The sequence below is a fragment of the Cyprinodon tularosa genome, unplaced genomic scaffold (genome assembly GCF_016077235.1).
Source record: "Cyprinodon tularosa strain WSP-4 unplaced genomic scaffold, ASM1607723v1 ctg291, whole genome shotgun sequence".
Taxonomy (NCBI): Eukaryota; Metazoa; Chordata; class Actinopteri; order Cyprinodontiformes; family Cyprinodontidae; genus Cyprinodon; species Cyprinodon tularosa.
Window position 1 is genome coordinate 643,114 of NW_024038998.1, and position 21,204 is coordinate 664,317.

The 21,204-nt window shown below is 36.2% G+C and overlaps 1 protein-coding gene across 3 annotated transcripts in view; it reads right to left on the minus strand.

The window, feature by feature from the left end:
• Window positions 1-21,204, minus strand: part of galnt1 (UDP-N-acetyl-alpha-D-galactosamine:polypeptide N-acetylgalactosaminyltransferase 1) — an 83,864-nt gene that overhangs the window by 47,066 nt on the left and 15,594 nt on the right. Inside the window, exon 1 of one of the 3 annotated variants that reach the window (XM_038291028.1) lies at window positions 20,364-20,386. The exons of 1 other annotated variant lie outside the window; for it this stretch is intronic. The gene's annotated coding sequence lies outside the window, so the exon portion shown is untranslated. Of the gene's footprint in view, window positions 1-9,337; window positions 9,360-20,363; window positions 20,387-21,204 lie in introns of those variants that run through there. One more of the 3 variants, XM_038291027.1, reaches the window with a different exon arrangement.

The following is a 21,204-nucleotide window of genomic DNA, read 5'->3' on the forward strand; positions in this document are numbered from 1 at the left end:
TGAATGAAACATGATCCATCTGCAAACTGGAAGCAGATAGAGCAAAAGCTTCTATAAATACTTATAAAATTCCCTTGACAGTCCAAAAACAAACCTACACAGCCATACACAACACTGCAGTGCAAATAGCAAATAATCTGTCTTTGCTTTGTCTGCAGTGCAAACCTCTTCCTGTCCTCATTTCTCTTTTAACTTGTCTCACACTGTAAGAGTGCTGAATGTCACCAAAGGCACAAGGCAAGAAAAGCAGTTAAGACTGAGACAGTATTGCACTGGATCACAGTTTGATGCTTAACTTCTCTTTTAAGTTTAGTTTAAATGAGAAACTATTTTTTTTAAACTTGTGTTTGATAAAGTTGCTAATCATCTATATTTCTCACGTCTTTCTGCAAAACAAGAATTTAAAAAAAATTATTCCATATCCATTTTGAAGGGCATTAATACATTTAAGACAAAGAATCTGCCCAGATCAGACAGAACGAAGGTGACAGATGAAACCAATCTTTGTAATGCTGTGTGAATATTCTAAGTCTTCTAATCAGATAGTGGTTAAGTCTAGTTGTGTTGAAATGCACCCCGCTCACAGGAGATGAGAAAAAAACATGCAGCCATCTATTTTAGTAAACTGAGAAAACTAGCTAGTTATTTTTCAATCAATCTAGACAAATATATTCTTAGTTAACTAACAAACCTCAGTAAACAAATGTTTGAACTTAAATGTCCAACATTATCCAAACATTTCAGAAAAATATAATTAAATAAGACTCATTTTCTAAGCCCAGAAATTTCACTTTCCTTGATAGAAGATATTTAAGGACAAGTTTTTTTCCCCCCTCAAATGGAAAATGTATATTTTTTTCACAGTTTTGGCTTAATTACTGCTCTTAGTCAGTTTTTTTTTTTTTCTAATTACTTAAGTTAAACATTATTTGATTCTTAAATTTGTTGACAATTATTTCACTTATTTATTAATCACAATTAATAGTGTAATTATCATAACGTATTGTTTTAAGATTAGTTTCAACAGAAAAAAGCAACATTTAATAGCAATGTCTGAAAAAGTCAATATATTTAGGAGTAAAGATTTCAATCCAGACTTGCATACATGTTCTTACATCTTATAAAAGGCCACAGTATTTAAAAGAATCCCTGTTTAGTTTAAAACAATTCACTTGAAATATCTTACATTTTAAACTTAGGGTATGCAGTCTAGATTCCATAGGAAACTAAGGCTGCACTGTTTCATGGGAATATATAATTGCAAACTAAAGAAAGATATTCTGATAAATCTGATCATTTTATTTTTGTCTACAAAAACACAATATCCTCATTCTCCATGAGCTCAGGAATCTCAGCTGTGGTGTTGCCATTTAAAATCGTCGGAGGCACTTTGAATGGTTGAATATATACTATGTATATGGCATTAATGGCACGTGAAATTTTATATCACAATGTATTTTCCATCGAAGCATTCCCTGGTGATTATTATCCACACTAAAGCTGCGATTCAGCTTTGATGAATTGAGAAGCTCTACTAAAGCTGCAAAAGGAAGGTAGAAATAAGATGTCAACCTCAGCAATGTTAACCAAAGGTGGTATTAAGACAATATTTCCTTCTAATGAAAATCTTTTTAGTAAATTACTTAACATTTAATTTTTTTCCCAAGTACCTGCACTGCTTTCATAAACAAGGTGCTATAAAGTTAGTCTATTACCCCTTTTCCATTGGTTGAAAAGCCTGTTTAAACCCAGGAACTGACACACGCCTACCCGGGTCAAAAGACTCATTAAAATTGCCTCAGCTCTGATCGGGATACTGTGGGAACACCAGCGCTGGCTCTGCCCGCTAAATTACGTGACACCATTGAACGCAACGTATGGACGTCAACACAGTGCGCCAGCCATGTCCAGTCTAACCAATCAAAACAAATGTTTACATTCGTAAAACATGCCGCAGGGAGAGGGATTCGGAGGAACCAGACATGCAGCTGCAGGGGAACAGAGGTCACACAGCTTGCCAGCAAGGGGTTAAACCCAGCTTCTTTTGCCAACGGGAAGGGAGCCAAATGTAGAATGTTTGTGGGTTGACCAATGCTTGAAAAACATATGTTTACCCAGTAGTTTCAGTGGGAAAGAAGCTTATCAAAACATGTATTTCAATTAGTGGGCTCAATGACACTATTGAGCAGTGACTGAAGTAGTTATTTCTTATCACAATGTAAGGGTCTCCAGACACAGTGTGAAGCTTAAAGCACACACCTTAAAAAATGTTATTCAACAACAGTAGCTTCACAGGCTCATCAGATGTAGAGATAATAAAATACCTTTTACTTAGAAAACCTGTATAAATATTGTGTTTTTTGTAAAAGTATTTTTCAGTCTTTACATTTCATATGACTACTTCGTTAAGCAGTGTTCATTCAGCTGTGCACTATCCCTATTAATAATCCATAAGTCCAACAGCTTCCTCTCCGAAGCAGCCCTCATTCCATTCACTTCAGGTCCACGTAGTTCCTGTCATAAATTCAAGAGGCCAATGACTGAAGCAGAAAAACATACATGGTACTGAGCAGAAGTTTACTTAAAAATAAAATTATGTTCTCTGAATGAAAAAAAGAAGAAGAAAATATAGTGCATTTAGAGGAGCTCTAAAGTCAGCCTGGATGTGAACTCAGTTGAGACACTTTGTACTGGACTTTTTGAAAGGTAGCATGAACAGAGCTAAATCCAAATAAGTAGTCAAATTAATCTTTCACAATTCCCCGAGCTCACAGTGAACACTGCAAACACCCGGCCAACTCTGAGTGTTTATCCGAACTGCTCCACAGAAACAGCCACAGGGGAGACTGGTGACGGATCTCTTCAAGCTTTACGTTCTCCGAGCAACTGTTTGCATTTGTATGTGTTATGGATCTCAGCCAGGATCTCTGTGTGTGTTATCTGACTCCGTTTGTAGCTTATGTTCTAACACAGGGAGTCCAAAGATGACATCTTTTGTATTAGTAACAACAAACAGAGCTGTGCCAGCTCATAGTCCGAATGGTTCCTTTTTTTCCTTCCAGTCATAATTCAGCCTCCTGCTCGGTCTAGCCTCTTCTTTCTAAATCTCTGGATAAAACAAAGATCTTGCATGGCCCAAAGCAGTCTGCACACACGCACACACGTGTAAAATTGATGCAAAACAGACACTGGAGGAAAGGCAACAAAAGATGACAACAACTCTATTACAGGCAACCGTGGTCATAGCTCACCATTTCTGACAGATTTCCAGGGGAAGCCCAAGGTAGAAAAACAGGAATACCAGGAATAGAGTAGAAAGCATGCATGAAGCAGCTGGCTCCATCTCAGCGGACACTCAGTAATAGACTTTTAATATAATAAATGTAACAGAATTATTTGCTTTTAAAAAATCAAAACAAGACTAGCTGGATTTGAGAAAATCCCTAGCAGACCACACATTATAAGCTAACCAGAGATATTTTGTCTTTGTCATTTTTGTCACATAAAAGCATTTAGCAAAATGTATATCTGACCTTGATTAGTGTTACTCATTTAGGGACATCTTTGGCTCATGTCACTGACCAAGAGACATTGATGTGTTATATGAATCACATAAGGCCGACATTCCAATATAATACACTTTCACACATTTACCCAGAGGTAAACAATAATGTTAAGCAGTATATCGGCTTCCATCACCCTGATATAATAAGATACTTGTGACTCTTTCTTTTTTAAATTAATCAAACAAGGAGAAAATGAAAACACATACAGCAAAAACATGTTTTTATTCATTTATAATTTCCATTTTAAATCTAAAGTAAAAATTAAAGCAGCGATGCATAAATAAGCATCTCCTGACTGACACTAATTTTTGGATTTCTTTAAGCTCTAAGCCTGATGAAAAAAAGTACATGTGCATAGAGGAACTACATTTGAACCCAACAGAGGATTAAACAAGTACATTGTCCTTATTTAAGAATCCAAAGAGTCATACACAAAGTTTATCTAATTGTCAATAAACTGAAAGTTAGAAATCCGAGAACATTCTGTTGGTTTGTGTGGTTAAGGCTCTGAACTAGTGGTAATTCTTAGTTTTTATATACATGATAAGTAGCAAAAATATCAATTTCCTCTGCATTTTTGCAGCCAGTCATTATTTAGAGTTAACTGATCAGGCAAATGAATGTTTACCCTTAAAAATGAAGCTTAAATGAAAATATACTATCTTTTTTTTTTTATTAGAACTGAAACAATTAATTGCTTTAAACATGATTAATCAATTATCGTCAACTAATTTATTAATCGATTAATTGTTAACTGGGGGATAGAGACTCTTAAATAGCATTTAGCTGACAGAGCAACCCACTTAGAACAATAATTGTTAATCAAAAATGTAAAACATTATGTATAACATTTTGCATTTAAGATAAAAAAAAAATCCTTTTTTTTCCATCAATATGCTCTATCCAGAACTCGTCAGGGGTAAAAAAAAAAAAAATGGTTTTAATCTGGTTTAAATTCTGTAAAAATCCTTTAATGGAATATTCTGCTCTCTGATTATATATCAATTCATTGAAACAACAATCAACAGATTAATCAATTAACAAAAACCTGTTTAGTTGTAGCCCTAATTGTTGTTTTTCTGTTCAGATTGATGTTTTTTCCAACAGTGAAAATGTTTCTACCTAAAATATAGCAATAGGCATCATGCAGCATAGAATAACTTCTTTAAGCAAGGATTTAGGAACAAATCTCAGATGCCTAAAAAAAAACTATCATTAAAGTACTCTGCATTAACTTCTCAGTGGCGTGCTGTCCTGATGCTGCACAGCACTGCTTTGCATCGTAAAGACATTTAATGCTGCTTGCAGGTCTGTATATCGAGAGAATGTATATAAGCAAATGAATGCAGGAGAGGAAGATGAATTAAGGAATAAAGGAAAGACAGGATAGATGAAAGGACAAAGTAACAGACAGAAAGACAGAGACCTACTTCCTGTTTACAGAGAGCACAGAACACAGGAAACAGAGCTGCAGGCCACTAGACCACTACTAATGTGTGTAACCATATACAACAAGATACGCACTGCATGCATGCACACACATCCTTACAACATCCAGTTGTCTGTGTCCTGTGTGATTACACCAGCTAGATTAAGTCAAAAACTCCCATATCTCTCCCCAAGTCCCTTGGTGACATCTGGAAACTTGTGATTTGTATTTGGTCCCAGTTCTGGCCAGCAGCCTTGTTAACAGGATCAAGCTTCAGAGCATATATGCCCCCCAGCTGTGTGCTCAGAAGCTCCTGGCAGCAATTCAGATCCAGAACTAAATTCTTACAACTAATATGAAGAGTTTAATTGCCTTTTCTGATTTTTTGGTAAAATGGGATTTTAATATATTTTTTAAACAATGCTTTTTTCCTTTCCTTTTCTAATATATGCAAAACTTGCGTACAATAAAACCAGAATAAAAGTTAGCCAGGTTCTCGACAGCCCCCTTTTAATTAAAAAGACTAACAATAAAATTCTAAAAACTGTTAAAAAGTCAAAAGGAAGACTAATAAAAAACATAATGAAAACAAAGCTAAACCTGCAGCACTAACATCTTAATTGCTTTTATTAAAAGAAGGCCTATTGAACCAGCTATATTTCACATTTGTTGGCTTATTACTATGTACTTAAAGGAGTTGCACGAGTATCTTTACAATGTGCATTGCATCGACTCCATATTTTTCCTCATTTACATTAATAATAATAATTCACTACACTGCCTCTTCAAGCCTATTTTTTCATAAACATTTAAGCCATCCCATAAAGGTTGGCCAAACAACCAGCCTCTGCAACACTAAACCTTTCTTATCCAGCCAGACTGACTTACGCTGTGTACACAGCATATCAGTCTGAAAAGGAGCGATTAGAGCCTGATTTCAAAGGTGAACTTTAAAAAATTCTGTATAATTAGCTAGCCATTGTTAATGTGTTATTTGATTTGTTAAGAAATGCTTCTTTTTTGTTTAAATTGAGACGAGTGTCACATTTTTTTTTCTGACTAGCTCTACATGGAGGAGGATGCTTTTCTCCATCTCTTGCACCCTCTCCTATCTGCCCTGCTTCAGCTATGTGTCTTGTCTTCATTTGGAACTTATTTTTATATATCTTCCAAAACTGAATTATAGGTTCTCAACTCACCCTGGATCAAATGTAAACATGATACTCTGCCCTCTGACCCTCTCCCTTAACCCCTCATACCATCTCCACCATTCTCTCTAGAAGATGTTGTGATGTATTAGTGTTGCTTCTGTGCTGAGTTTTTTTGCAATCTCTAAAGTTTGAAAAAAAAATTTCTCCTCCCCTTACCCGCCATGATCCCTTTTCTTTTGTTTTTTGTCCGGATTCTAGGGGTGGCACCTTTCAGGACAAAACAGCCTCAGACACGGCATCCCCCCGTATGTATAATGTCTATGTTTTCTGTTTTCATATTACAAGAATAAAGTCGTGACATTACGAGAATAAATCGTGACATTACGAGAATTAAGTTGTAATAGTACGAGCATGAAGTCATCATATAACAACCTGTTTCAGAAAGGAAGTTTTGAGCTCCGACCACCACATGACGGCCGACCAGCACCAGCAAACAGCAACCTGAGTCCATTTTGACAAACTGCCCAATTTGATGCTGGTGCTGTGCTAAAAGATTTCCTTATTTGTCAAACAGATTCCAAAGTATTACGTCAAATAATGCTCGACATTCCTCATTTTAGGGTAGAAAGTGCTTCTTGTAAGAGTTGTCATGAAATACAACTTGTTTCTCATGATTTTAGGACTTTATTCTCCTAACATTACGACTTTATTGTTGTAATTTTATGACTATTTTCGTTGTGACTTTTTTCTCGTAATATTATGACTTTATTCTCGTCATTTTAAAACTTTATTCTTGTCATTTTAAGACTTTATTCTCATCATTTTAAGACTTTATTCTCATAAGTTTAAGACTTTATTCGCACAATGTTACGACTTTATTCTCATAATTTTACGACTTTATTCTTGTTATTTTTATTACTTTATTCTCATAATGTTACAACGTTATTTCTTGTAATTTTATGACTATTCTCATTGCTACTTTATTCTCGTAATTTTACGACTTTTTTCACGTAACGTTACGGCTTTATTCTCGAAATAGAAGAAAAATAAAATCTCTAGCCTGGCCCTAATACTCCGTCGCAATAGACAAAGTGTGAATACAAATGTTGACATTCTAACCATATAAACAACTCTTGTGGGACATAAAAAAGGGCAGCATTAAAACACTGATCCTTTGCAGCTCCAACCTGGACTGTTTTGAATACAGAAAAGCACTTCTGTATCATGGACCAGCCTCCCAGGCTGTGATTAGTCTGGTCTGATTTGAACCAGCCTATATCTTTCTCACAATAATTCTAAACTCTCCATTTAAATGCAGTATTCAGGGATGCTTGTTTAAGGTTTTCCAGTCTCCAGAATTCTGCCTGTTAATGGCTGTAATTTGCTCTCTGTGAAACGAAATATGATGGGATCTATGAATAAAAGGATGGAATTCAATTAAATACAACCAGAAGAACATTTAACATTGCATCTTAATATTCTGCTTCCTGTTCTCTGTATTCACACAGACAAAACACTGGACGAAAACATAATGGCAAACCAATATTGTGTCACTTTATCTGCTTTGGTCTCAAGCCCTACTGTTAAAGACTGACATTTAATAGTTTTTTGGTTGCCGCAATATGAACAATCGATAAGTGGATGACATCTAAATATACACACAATGCATGAAGATAAACTCACACACATTCCTAAATGGAGCTAGTGATAACAGTATTTCATTTAAGCAGCTCCATCATGAGATCGATAGCCCATGTCACTATGCGCACACACATACACCCCTCGTCACACTACATAAACTTCAATAAGCTTCCATTGTGCGTTCAAAGTGTTCAGCAATAACTTGAGCTTAAAGACTTCAGGTAAAACCCACTGTGAGCTCCTGGCATGACTAATCTGGCCATCCTCTTAAATCTAGCCTTATTAAGATACCCAGCCTTATTAAGAAGTCAGGGATTTTCCTTTTTCTTTCCATCCTATTACATCTCTTTAGGCCCCCGGTTTAATACAACTAAATTCACACACTGTTAAAAGTGCCTGGGGTGCTCATTTTATTTTTGCACAAAATTCAAAATTGAAAATGATGAGAATAAAACTTGAGCATTGCACTTCAGGGCATCTGTAAGCATAATAACTAGCAAAGTTATACATGCCACGCAGGCAGCCCCCTGCCTCAGCTTGTCTGTATTTAGAAAATATTTAACTTGAGAAAAATCACAAGCATTTTCGTAAACACTGCAAATTATAAAGAAATTGACTGGACACAGCCACTTCATTCGTCTGTAACTTATAGCAAATGTGTGTAAGGCTTGCAGATACTTGCCAATACAGACCAAATACCTTTCATGTGACATACACTGTCACTCTCACCATTTGAGGAGTGAGAGCTAAAAGTGTGCAGAAGGAACCCCTCCCAAAGAAACATACTTCAATGAGTGTGATGAAGAAAGTATAAGCCACAGGAAGTGAGTGTTTTATCATATCAGGTTTACAAAGATGGCCTGTTTAGATTTGACTGATTCTTCTCAATAATCAGGTGATCAAACAAACAAAATGGCTGAGAAACGCTTTGTGATCATTCTCTGATGTTAACGGTTGCAGCAAGGTACAAAATAGAGATTCAAATCCCTCAGACATGGTGGGAATTGGGTCTAGACAGTCATCATTTTGCATAACCTTGATAATACCCTTTAGTTGTGTGAAGATTAATCTTGCCAATAAGCACATAATAATTACTATGAAAGCCACAGTGTAAAAAAGTGGCAACCCTGTCACATTTATGACATTGATGGTGTGACAATGTCAACATCCAGCACAATATCAACGGTCCCGTCAGTTGTCTGGTACAGAACAATACGGAATCTTTTTTTTACTGATGCCATTAAGCTACAACTGTCCTGGAGCGACCAATAACTGTTTGAATGGTGCTGTCCAGTGGAGGCTAACAAACAAACTAGCTGTTTCTGCTGGGAGGACAGAGTGGCTGCTGGACTCCACTGCCTTGTTTCTAAAATAACGCCAATATAAACTTAACTTTTACCCTAATTTATCTTTCCTGTCCAGCAGAAAGCAAGCAACCTCTGTCTCTCTAAAACCTGAATTACCTCCAACTAGTAAAAGCTACGCCAATGTAGACGCTCGTTTTCTGTCAGTTATTACTGCTTTCTCTTTTCTTGACAACTTTCTCTTACCTCTCGTTGGGAAAAGGAGTATGGAAGAAACTCCATTTCAACAAGACAACAGCAAATAATAGGATTTGAGATCATCTTTCCTTAGTCTGTTCCACCAACAGCGTGTCTTCATAGAGGCTGCCATGAACAAAGATGACAAAGCAACATGGTGTTTTTAATTGGGTGAGTGGCCACTTATGCATATATAAAGAAGCTAATTGTAAACTGTGGGATCACTTTAACTTATAATGTAATTTTGGCAGAATGTGTATTTATGAAAGCAATATGTTTGCTAATAAAAAGCCAAATTAGTTTCACACATTGTTCATTTAAGAAATATATGAAAATGAAAGATTAGCCAATCTTATTTATCTGATTCATATTTACATTTCTAAAGTAGAGTATTACTTTTCCACTTAATTCAGAGGCAACTCTAAAGGGACGTTTCATAACAACCATATGGGTTGAACCTTTTGAATGGGTGGAAACTCAAATCACATGGGAGACATTGCAAAATAGAGCATGCTTGATTAAACCAAAGCAAACAAATTAGTAATTAATAATTTATTGAGGACCATTTTGTTTATGTGATTGATTGTAGCCAAAATCTAATCTGAACAAGACATTTTATTTACTACATTTACTACTATTACCAATGCACTCCACAAATCTTAGGGCTTTCACAAGAAAAAAAAATTAGCTGCTGCGTGAAAGTCACAAGAATTAATGTCTGCAACTATCCCCAAACCAAGTAGAGGACACAGAAAATATGTAAGAAAATCCTCTAATTGGAGGGAACCAAAACTGTTTTTTTTTTTTTGGTCAACCTACAAAATGTTATTTGCAGAGAAAAATAATCAATGCACATCAACCTTCAATGCAAATCAAAATGGTCGAGTGAATGACAACATAATTATGGCCTGGCTAATACCATGATGTAGGGTTACTCTTCTATAGTGGTGGGTTTGAATTTTAAAGGAAGACTGATGGAGCAAAGAAATAAAAAAAAAAGAAAAGGCAACCATGTAGAAGGCTTATGTTTGGTCTAAAAAACATAATTTATTCTAATTTGCAGTTTAGATGATAAATCTGATTTTTTTATCCTAATAACAATAAACAATATGATACATGACCACCGACTTGGAAGAAGGATGTATACAATTTGATTATCTGGATGTTTAAGGCTGGAGAAGACTTTGGCTGGACAAATAATCCCATGTATAATATTATTCGTATAATAGCAATTTTTTAAAATCACAGACACAATCAATGTTTGGTCATGTTAAATTGAAAAAGAGCAAATCACAGGGTTTCTCCCTCCAGCCATCCGGACGGTGCTGATATGCTTAAAATAGGTCGGCCGTCACACTTTGGTTTTAAAAATTGCAAATGTGTGCATTCTCAGGAATTTTATGATTTGTTTGAGAACCAGTAAAATTTTTAATACAGATTTGGTATATAGAAGTTCTAACTTTATGTTAAAAAGGACAATTTTCAGATAATACATGTTTGTTTCTTGTTTTAATTAGACATTGACTACAAACATGTTTTATATATCTATATAGCGTGTTTCTGGTAAGTGCAGAGAAAAACCTAAATAAAAATCGCAGCCACAATTTTGATTTTAAATACTTCTTCTGCACTGCAGTCATTTTTTTAACAGCCCTAGTAGACACACACTCCAAAACACATACATCTGCTGTTGCCTGTTAAAGAGGACTCTGCAAGGATGTTCCTCAAGACAAATACAAAAATGCACTGCATTTTTCCAGATTTTATTAATAATCTGATTATCATGGATCTTTATTCAGTCATGATTTTGTTGTTTTCGAGCACAGAGAACCTAGAGGCACTGTATTGACTCGACAAACAAGGAATGACAAAAAAAAGAATAGTCGAAAGCATAAGCAGCCATTGATTTGAGAGAATGTTAACAAAGAGGAACCTGGTATCTGAGACAGGTTCCTGCAGTTATCATTCAGGATAATTAAAACCAAAACGTTCATATTCCTGATACTGAATTAAGACAGACATGTGTGCCTGAGAAGATACAGTGGTAGTATCCTGCTGCTCTGTCTCTTCATGGTCTGGCCTCACTGACCCAAATCCCCCTTCGGGCAGATTACACATAAAACACAAACAAACACACACCCACATACACACGCACACACAGAGTTCAGAGATAAATGATTACAGAGCAACTAACATTTGAGGGTTGGTGGAAATGCAATTCCTGGTGGGTTAGTATGCACAGCTACACTTTGAAAGCAAAACAATGAATGTGTTGTTCTGCAGTCCATCAGTCAGGACGAACTGTTGATATGGCTATCCATGTGACTAAGTCAGAACAACTCTACTCAAAGAGTCCTCAGAGACAAACACACAGACACTAGGAGTAGCAGGATGCCAGCCGATAAGACGTTGAGATGGATGGCCGTGTTTATCCCTGCTGCAACTTTATCAGGGTCACCAAAAGACAGATGAATCATCCTGACAGGGTACAGAGCTGCACAACAGGTTCTGTTTCTACTCCAAAAACCTAATATGCTGCTCAGCCTTAAGTGATATTGAAATTGTGATTGCTCCACTGCCATTTATCCGCAACTAAAGAATTGTCATTAAAAAGGGATATTTTAAATGATTAGCAGTAATTAGAAGTTGTTGTTTTTTTTTGTTTGTTTTTTTTTTGCTTTATGCTGCAAAAGCTCTGAAAGATACAAATTAAAATGTCTTCTTAAACACGTTTATAAACACCTTGTATACCTTTAAACTAGGGATGTAAAAAGTCAATTAAAGATTGTACATTTCCTTTACGACACTGATATTGCAGCTTTGAGGATTGGTCGACCCACTTTTGACCCGATACAATATTAGCTAAAATCATACAAGCTTGTATTACCGTATTTTCACGACTATAAGGCGCACTTAAACGTCTTTTTTTTTTCCTCAAAATGTGCGGTGCGCCCTATGGTGCTGTGCGCCCTATGTGTGTTGTAACTGCTACTTTTGAGACCACCTCATTGAGGAGATGATGAAAGAGTGGCTGAATGTAAGGAGACCAGGTGTTTTTTTTTTCCACCCCTCACCATCGCTGTTAATATGTAACTCCATGCGTGCCCATCTCACAGCTGATGTGAAAAACATGGGGAAACAAATGAATGCTGTGCTCGCTGTTCAACCGCTCAACATCGGTGTGAACCGGACCCAGCAGGTGCAGCAGAAGCAGCGAGTTTACATGCAAAGTCAATGGTTGACGCGCGTATAGGTGCAGCAAAAGGTCCTGCAGCGCGTTTTGGTGCAGCACGTCGGGAGCGTTTAAGCATCTGAAGCGCCGCCAACGCGCTGCTGCTGCTCAGATGGAAAAATTGAAGTTTTGCTGCTGGACGCGCCGCATCAACCAATCAGAGAAGCAGATCTGGGAGCTGACAGCGAGACAGACAGCGCTCTGATGACATATGATATTAGATGAAAAAGGCTGGGTAGATGCGTGGCTGAGGCAGGTGTATGTGAGAAGACTAGGTGGTTTTTTCCACGCATCACCATCGCTGCGTGCCCATCTCACAGCCGATGTGAAAAAAAGGTGAATCAAATGAACGCTGTGCTCGCCGTTATCCCGGGGGTCTGACAAAGGAACTTCCACCGCTCGACATCGGTGTGAAGCGGCCGTTCAAAGTAAGGCTGCAAGCGGCGTGGGAGCGATGGATGACCGACGGAGACCACAGTTTCAGGATAATGGGAAGGCAGCGCCGGGCAAGTTACGCCACCGTTTGCGGATGGATTGTAGATGCTTGGACTACTACGTGTCTGCTGGCTCTGTTGTTCAAGCTTTTGCAAAAGCCGGCATTATTTCTGAGGAGCTGCGCTGCACGGAAAGTGACTCTGACAGCGAAGAAGGGGAAACTGGCATGTCTGATTTAGCGCAGCTGTTTTATTCAGAAACAGAGGATGATGACTTTGATGGGTTTGATTAATACTTTGTAATAAATACATTAATAAAGCACAATCATACTCAGTTTTGCTCCCGCTCTATTTTTCTACCTGAAAGCTTAATTCAACAGCAGCCTGTGGGCGGGTCTCCTCCTCTTCAGCGCGGTGGCTGGCAGGTGTTTTTTCATCTAAATAATCTAAATCTTGCAGCTATATTTGCTGTGATCAGTGGGAATAAAGTAGTTTTAATATGTTTTTAAGTGAGAAAGTCCACCTGAAAACTTAATAATTGCAGTCACTTCATCCAGATTATCTATTTGTGTCGGAGGCGCTCAGACCCCCACATACCAGCGATGCACCGACAGTAAATCCCTTCAACAGCAGCCTCACCGCGGCTGCTGGCAGGTGTTTTTCATCTAAATAATTTTAACTGCAGGCACCAGGATACCGGCAATAAAAGCGAACATATTCCGTCGGCAGGTTTCAGGATTTTAAGTTAATTTAGGAGTAATCACAGCGCTGTGTCATCTGCGATGTGTCTGTCTTACGGCCAGCTGCCAGGTTTGATTAATACTTTGTAATAAATACATGAATAAAGCACAGTCATACTCAGTTTTGCCCCCGCTGTATTTTTAAATACGCAGTAGAGGTATTTAAAGGTAGTAGAGGACATGTACCTGTATATAAAAAACGCGCCCTATAGTCCGGTGCGCCTTATGGTCGTGAAAATACGGTACTTATTTTATACTGTAGAATGTTAGAAAAGGCTTGATCAAGTATAATTACTAAAACAGGGAACAAAAGTCAACAACAAAAGGCATTTAAACAACTGATCCATGTAAAATTAACCAGTGAGTAACAAAAATTTAACAGAAGCAGAGAGTTTCTATCAGCATAAAAATATCAGAGATTTTAAATGTCGGCCAATAAATTCGACATTAGTCTTTTGTAGGGCTGGGTATTGTTCAAAAATTTTCGGTTCCGGTACCAATACCTATACCTTCACTTCAATACCAGTTCCTGAACGATACTTTTTTCGATACCAGTTTTATAATATCAATTCGAAGAAAAAGAAAATTACACAACATAAAAAAGTACAAATCTTGAGTTTTATTTTAAGCTCTGATTTTTCCATTTACATTTTTCCTCTTACATAAAAAAAAAAAAAAAATATTCACTGTTACATTGTGAGGACCTTTTTACTTAGCAGTTTTCCTTTAGAAAAATTACCATGTCTGACAAACAAGCCCGTTGAATGGGATCCTACTGACAGCGCACCGCTGGTATGTGGGGGTCTGAGCGGCTCCGACAGAAATATTGGAAGGCAGGATGAACTGACTGCACTGATTAAGTTTTCAGGTGGATTTTCCCACTTGAAAACATAATAAAACTACTTTATTCCCACTGATCACAGCAAATATAGCTGCAAGGCAAATAAAGGATAGAGTAGCTCCGCCCAACGCGCGTCAGAGCCACCTGTGTATTTTTCCTGGATGACGCAATCACGTTAAGTGTTACAGCCAATCACCGAAACTTGGTGCCGAAAGACGAGGCGTGTTTCGATACTCTGTAGAACCGAAGTTCGGTACCCAGCCCTAGACTTTTGGCTAATATTGGACCGATGCTAACATCAGACGAAGACATTAAGTCCCTAGTTCAATAGACTGAAATTTGTTATATCTAAATTTTAATTAATGAAATCCTTTTAGAAGGGATTTTTTCAGTGTTATGTAACTACAGTCCACCATGAGCTGCAGTTGATTTTTAAGCAGAGGTTAACTGGTATTTGCAAGAGAAGTAATGCCAGAGCGGAGGAATTAATTGATCCAGATCCTGGGATTATTGACACTCTTTAATTGGGAAAAAATGTAGAAAGCACTTTATACTTGTTCTGTTTTACACAACAACCCTCAATAAACATCTTAATGTTATTACTTCAATAGCACCTATTCAACCACCTGTGTAAAGGCACTGCAAGCCGCACCAAGTCTCAGCACTGAATGCTGGATTACGCTAAAAACGCTGTATCACAGTTAGCATCCACTTCCTTGAAACGGATTGGTAAATAGTCTAACAGCGTATCAGAAGGATATACCCTGTCTTTTACTGATAGTTTAAAAACCATCAGCTTTCTACATAACATATTTATCATTTCTTTTTGTTCAGTAAATTTAATGAAATGATCATCTTGATTCAAAGAGAAAACTAAGATTTGGGGTTGTTTATTTAATGGCTACTTATTAATTAATCATTGGTCGATTCATTAATCAATAACTTGCTTCTATCAATCTATCAATCAACATCTACTTAGATTTTTTTTTATTAGCTTAATAAGGTAGGTCTAGGTGCATATGCTACTGTTAATAGAAACATTAAAGTTTTTTTAATGCAATGAAAGTTAAAAGATCACAACTTAATAATGATGCTTTTAACACTGAAAAAAAAAAACGATAAAAAATAGCTTAAGACAGATATACCAACACTAAACCAATGAAAGAAAATAGTAAGAAAAATACAAGATTTTAGGAGACAGGCATAAACATTTAGACATAATGTTCCCAAGATTTAAAGTACCGGTAATATTGATGTTTTCAAATTTAGCTCTGTTGTGTTTTTTTATTTTATTTTGCTTTTTCTTTACTTCTCAATAGGAATGTTCAGTAAAACCTGTTAAAAAAACAATCAATGGACTTGCAATGAGATGCAATGTCAAGCATCTCATTGCAAGAACAGTAATAAATAAAGAACTGTGAAGATTAAAATGAATCATTCATAAGTTTCTTACTAATATCCTAAGCAGTTAAAGAAAATATGCATTTGACTTGCTTCAAGAGTTTTTTCCAAACAGTAGAGAGGATTCAAATCTACACAACTATCTCCACTAATGTTTGAAGGGAGTAAGTATAATGAAAAGCCTCTATACATTCAAAAACTGCTTGGATTACTTTGATTAAATAAAAAACATAATTGCTTTTTCGAAGTAAACACAAAGTATTTCCTTAGAGAATCTGACTATCTCTGACCAATATAATTTTGTACCCATGTTTAGTTGAGCAGTAATTATATTAGGAGATTGATTTGAGTTCTTTAATTTTTATATTAAGAAATTAGCCCACAAATAATTACCAGATGCAAAGTGATTTGAAATCACTTGGACCAATCCCGATGTGGATATTTAGCAGTCCGGGTTTAGGGATAAGCATCAGAACCTGGTGTCAAAACAGCGTTGGACGATTCTCATCTGTCAAGCTCGTCAGTCCTCTAACAGTATTATTAATGTTGCATTTCACTTTTCATGAAGACTGCAATTCAGAACCTCCTCCTAAAGAAACAGAACGTGATGGGAGGGGCTAACACTCCTTTTAAAGGTTGGTCTCACCACTGCTGTGAATTTAGTGATTTTGCGTTGTTTGAGACTTAGGTGAAGAGTGAACAGCAACAATCATCCTGGGTCTTTAGCAACTGCAGCTCTGAGCCCCTCCCGCTTCTAAAGCACAGAGCGCCGCTGGTCAGTCAGTCAGTCAGTCAGCCTCGCTGTGCAGCAACTAGGAGCGAAGACAGCGACTCGTCTGTTTTACCAAAATGAGTCACACTGCATGAGCAAAGCTTCCCCTGACTGGCAAAACGAAAATGTAAACATAATGTAAACCAATTCCTTAATCCAGTTTTTCTTTCTCTAACGCGGTCACACTTCAATCTTCCCTGTAATCGATTCACACATAAAAAAAAATACTTTAATATTTTTTGTTGTTTAGAGCATATTTTGTGTTATCACTTTGTCTTGCAGTTTTTTTGTTTTTTTTCTTCTCCTACAGTTATATGGTTTTTATTAAAATAGTGTTTTAACCTATTTAATGCTGTGTTTGTAGTGTTTAATTTACATATATAAGGGTCATTTATTTTATTTTTGTTTCAAATATAAAAAAAAATAAACCAGTCATGGCTCATCATTTATTTCTAAGCATTTTGTTTTATCAAGACGAAAAATATTGATAAAGGTATTGATAAAATATCAGATCGATAAGGAGTATCGTATAGAGTAGTAGTACTGATAGATAAATCCTTAACAACACCCATCACTACTTAGACCAGACGATGTCTAACAGAACACAAATACCACTAATGCTCCACAGTGGGGGAAATTTAGTTCAGACAGAGGCAAAAAAAAAGAAAAAAATAGGAAATTTACAGTTACATAAAACATTTAATTAAATAAAAGAGAAGTAAAACTGTACAGCAGAAAATACATTTAGATATCAGAAAGGAACAAAAAAAAGCAGCACCCAATGTACAGAAAGATGGAAGAACTGATTTCCTTTCCTTCAGCTGTTTTGAACCATGAACAATTTATTTTTGGGCATCGTTTGCAGTTAATTCTTTATCTCTTAGACATATAGGCTTTTGTTGGTTTTGGAGTTTAAATATTTAGATTTGTTTCCTAAACTGTTTAAGCTTTGTAATATGGAAATTTTCTGTGGATGTTCTAAATTATTTTCATGGCCTTGGAAAAACACTAGACATGTTTCAACTTGTTCCAGTAATTTACTGCACTGACGACTCAAGAGAAAAATGCAGCCGTTGTGCAACACTGGCAGGGGATGTGGGAGACAGATGAGAAAAGAGATTCTCTTATCATAACAATAAGAAAATCAATGTTTTCCTATTCAGAAAGATACTCAAGATGACAAAGATTTTTTCCAGGAGTTTGCTACTTAGATCTCAATTTTTTATTACATTTAAGTGGGCTCTATTGCAAATATAAGTGGTATAAAGAGCAAAATGAAAAAAAAAGCAAAAAGAAAAGAGAAAAATGTATTACAGATGTCACCAAGAATAAAAGCTGATCCAAATAATACAAAATATATAATCCTCTGTGCCAGGATGAGATCGTATGCATCATAAAACCTATTTTTTTTATATAAGTAAGCAGAATCTAAAGCTGTCTCTTTTACAGTGACTGGAGGGCAAGGAAATGCAAAAAAAATCAGACAGAAAAGATAGTATCTTTGTTGGCAGGTGTAAAATGCAGCTTTAGGAGACACTAGTGGTGCACGAGCACAAAGAAGAGTATTGCTGGAACTAAACGAAGCACAATTTACAAGTTTACTCAGGATGCTTTGGATAAACTGCTACAATACATATCATTTTACTTTGCTGAAATGTTCAAGGTGACTCTTTTACAGCTATGCTATATCTAGGGTTCAGTGTATTATATTACAGTTTGCTACCCTGGTAACCCAAAGATGGGAGACCGCATATCACTGTGTAAAAAATAAAGCCTGTCAATGTGTATTATTAAATAAGATTTCAACTGAACTTCTACTGATAATATTTTTACCTTGTGACTGAGCAAAATGAGCTTACATCTTCTAAAGCCATTTTCTTCTTAAATAAATGTCTATACCAAAAAATACTCCTAAAATATTAATCATTTTTTTAAATACTCTATTGGATTCAATTATTATTAATTGTTTAATTGATTATATCAATTATATCAATTATTCAATCTGATTTTTATAAACATTCACTTATATAATTTAGATCAAGAATAATTTATTTTAACTGAAATCAGTTGTTACATTTAGAAATCTGTCTTTTAGGACAAACTAAACCATTTATACTTGCTTGTCATATCAAATGTTTTTGCACATTAATTCTTTATAAAACTTCTAAATTCTAATTGCATATTTGTACACAATTTAAGCACACAGAGCAGACTTGCTATCAGACAAAGACAATGCAAGATTTTGACAGTAGACTCTGACAAATAGTACCATGGTTTTCCAGCATATATTACCTAGGTAAAGAATGACGTGAAAAGTTGGACAATGTAAATATCTATTATTAACCTTGCTGTTATAGCCAATTTTAATATTAGATATTTATAGTTTCCTACCCTTACAACTCAGAGAAAAATGGCCACACAGACTGTGACACGGGATCTCTGCCCAAGTTCCAGTTAAATGCAATGCACTCTTTATTCTGAAAGCTTTCTATTATAAAAAGAATTACATTTCTTTAAAAAGTTTAGCCACAGCAATCATCCAATACTTTGATCCCACAGTGTATCACCAAACCTTTGTCAAATATAACCCTGTCACTAGTTTACTATTGTTTCTGGCCACTGGGAAAATCATACTATTCTGCTCTTTGTAAAATAACACCAGAAGGCTGTCAGATGTCAGTGCCAGATAATGAAATGGTCTAATTATGCTTTTTTGTAATTAGGCCAACTAGAAAGAGGTATAATTTAAGCATCAACTTGCTTACTCTTAAAACTTCTACAATTTTTTTAAAAAATACTGCTACTTCCAAAAGAGCAAAAGATGACACTCCTACTTGATAAAGGGTTGGTGTTTTTGTTTTGTTTATTTTAAAGCAGGGTTGGTGTATTCATGTTAGAAGGAATAATCCTTGCTTCACTGTCACCACATTTGTTCAGGGAGAGGTTGCTCAAAAGTCGGTGCTTTTGGGCTGCTTTACATGGAATTATTCCAATGTGCTGATGTAAATTTATGATCAGATTAGTCTGTATACAACTGATTTATATAAATATCTGATTAGTTTGTTTTTATTGCTTGGGTTAGTAGATGGATTTGATTAAATAACTATATCCAGTAGTTTGAAATGACTTTTTCGTCTTCAGATGGCATTTGTTTGTGAAATGGTGGGATATAAATAAATTAAAATGAGAAACAAACTCATCCCCTGAAGCAACAAGTCAGGAGGGGAGCAGCTACTCTAAGCACCAAACGACCAGACAATTCTCATTCAACAGAGAGAGAAGGAATGGCATGCTGGGAAATTGCAGATGTCTAAAAACATAACTTTTTACAACTTATTTTACGATGACCTGAAACCAGTCAAAGCTTAACCAAAAGCCGTTTGATAAACCAGTGATATTACACTTACATTTTACATTCAAAGATCCCAGAGCAATTTGACTTCATCTGATTATTAACATATTACACAACTGTATGTTGAAGAAGACGTAGATGAGATTACAAGACAAGTTCTTGACATACACAAAGACACTAAAATATCATCAAAGATTTGATAATATTAAGAGAGAGTCCTGCAGTGCCCTTCTCTAATATTAAACCATCTGCATATATTTTACCTTGAAATGATTTCATGATCCCTTCACTACTCAACAACGCCAGGACCGACGCATCCAAGCAGGGAACAGAAATAGTCCATTAAATCCTCCTTAGAGAAGAACGAATGCAGAAAACAAGAGACTGCAGCTTGGGGAAAAAAAAAGAAAAACCTCTGCTGAATACTGCACTAAATCCTATTTCCTTATCGTTAAGCCTGCAGAAACGCTGTGTCCATCCAGCTGAGACACACAGAGTGTGACAGCCTCTGAATCATCTGTAAAGGATCTATAGGCAGTTTAAACATTCTCTGGAACAGCTTGGGGTTTCCTGCTCTTTTTTGTATTTTTTTTTCATATACAGAAACAACATTTGCAACAAGGCTATTTATGAGGAGTCAAAGTGCAGTGAATAAGGCAGGAACAAGTGAGGTCACTGCATGACATAACACAAAGATCCTACTCCTCCCACTCAGTTTAAAACACATGATCTTTTCAACATAAATTAACCCTCAAATGAAATTTTCAGGGAACATATGTGCCAAATGTGTGTTTGGATTGGCCTTTAGCTGGTTCCAGTATGAGAGAAGGCAGCACGGCACTGACAGGACTCCCTGGTGGCTCTTGCTGACCCAATTTCAGCCCTATGTGACCCGCTGCAAAGAAAGAGGATACACACAAACAAATACACAACCACACACACACACAGACACAAAATATACCACAGAAGCTGTCTGCTTACAAATCCTAAAGGACGGCCAGCTGAAAAAAGGACTAAATACTCCCTATGGTTTCTTCTCATCCTTCTGCTCGCTTCTTAAGAAGAGCTATAAAGTGCTATCTGATCCAACTAAACTTCCTATTT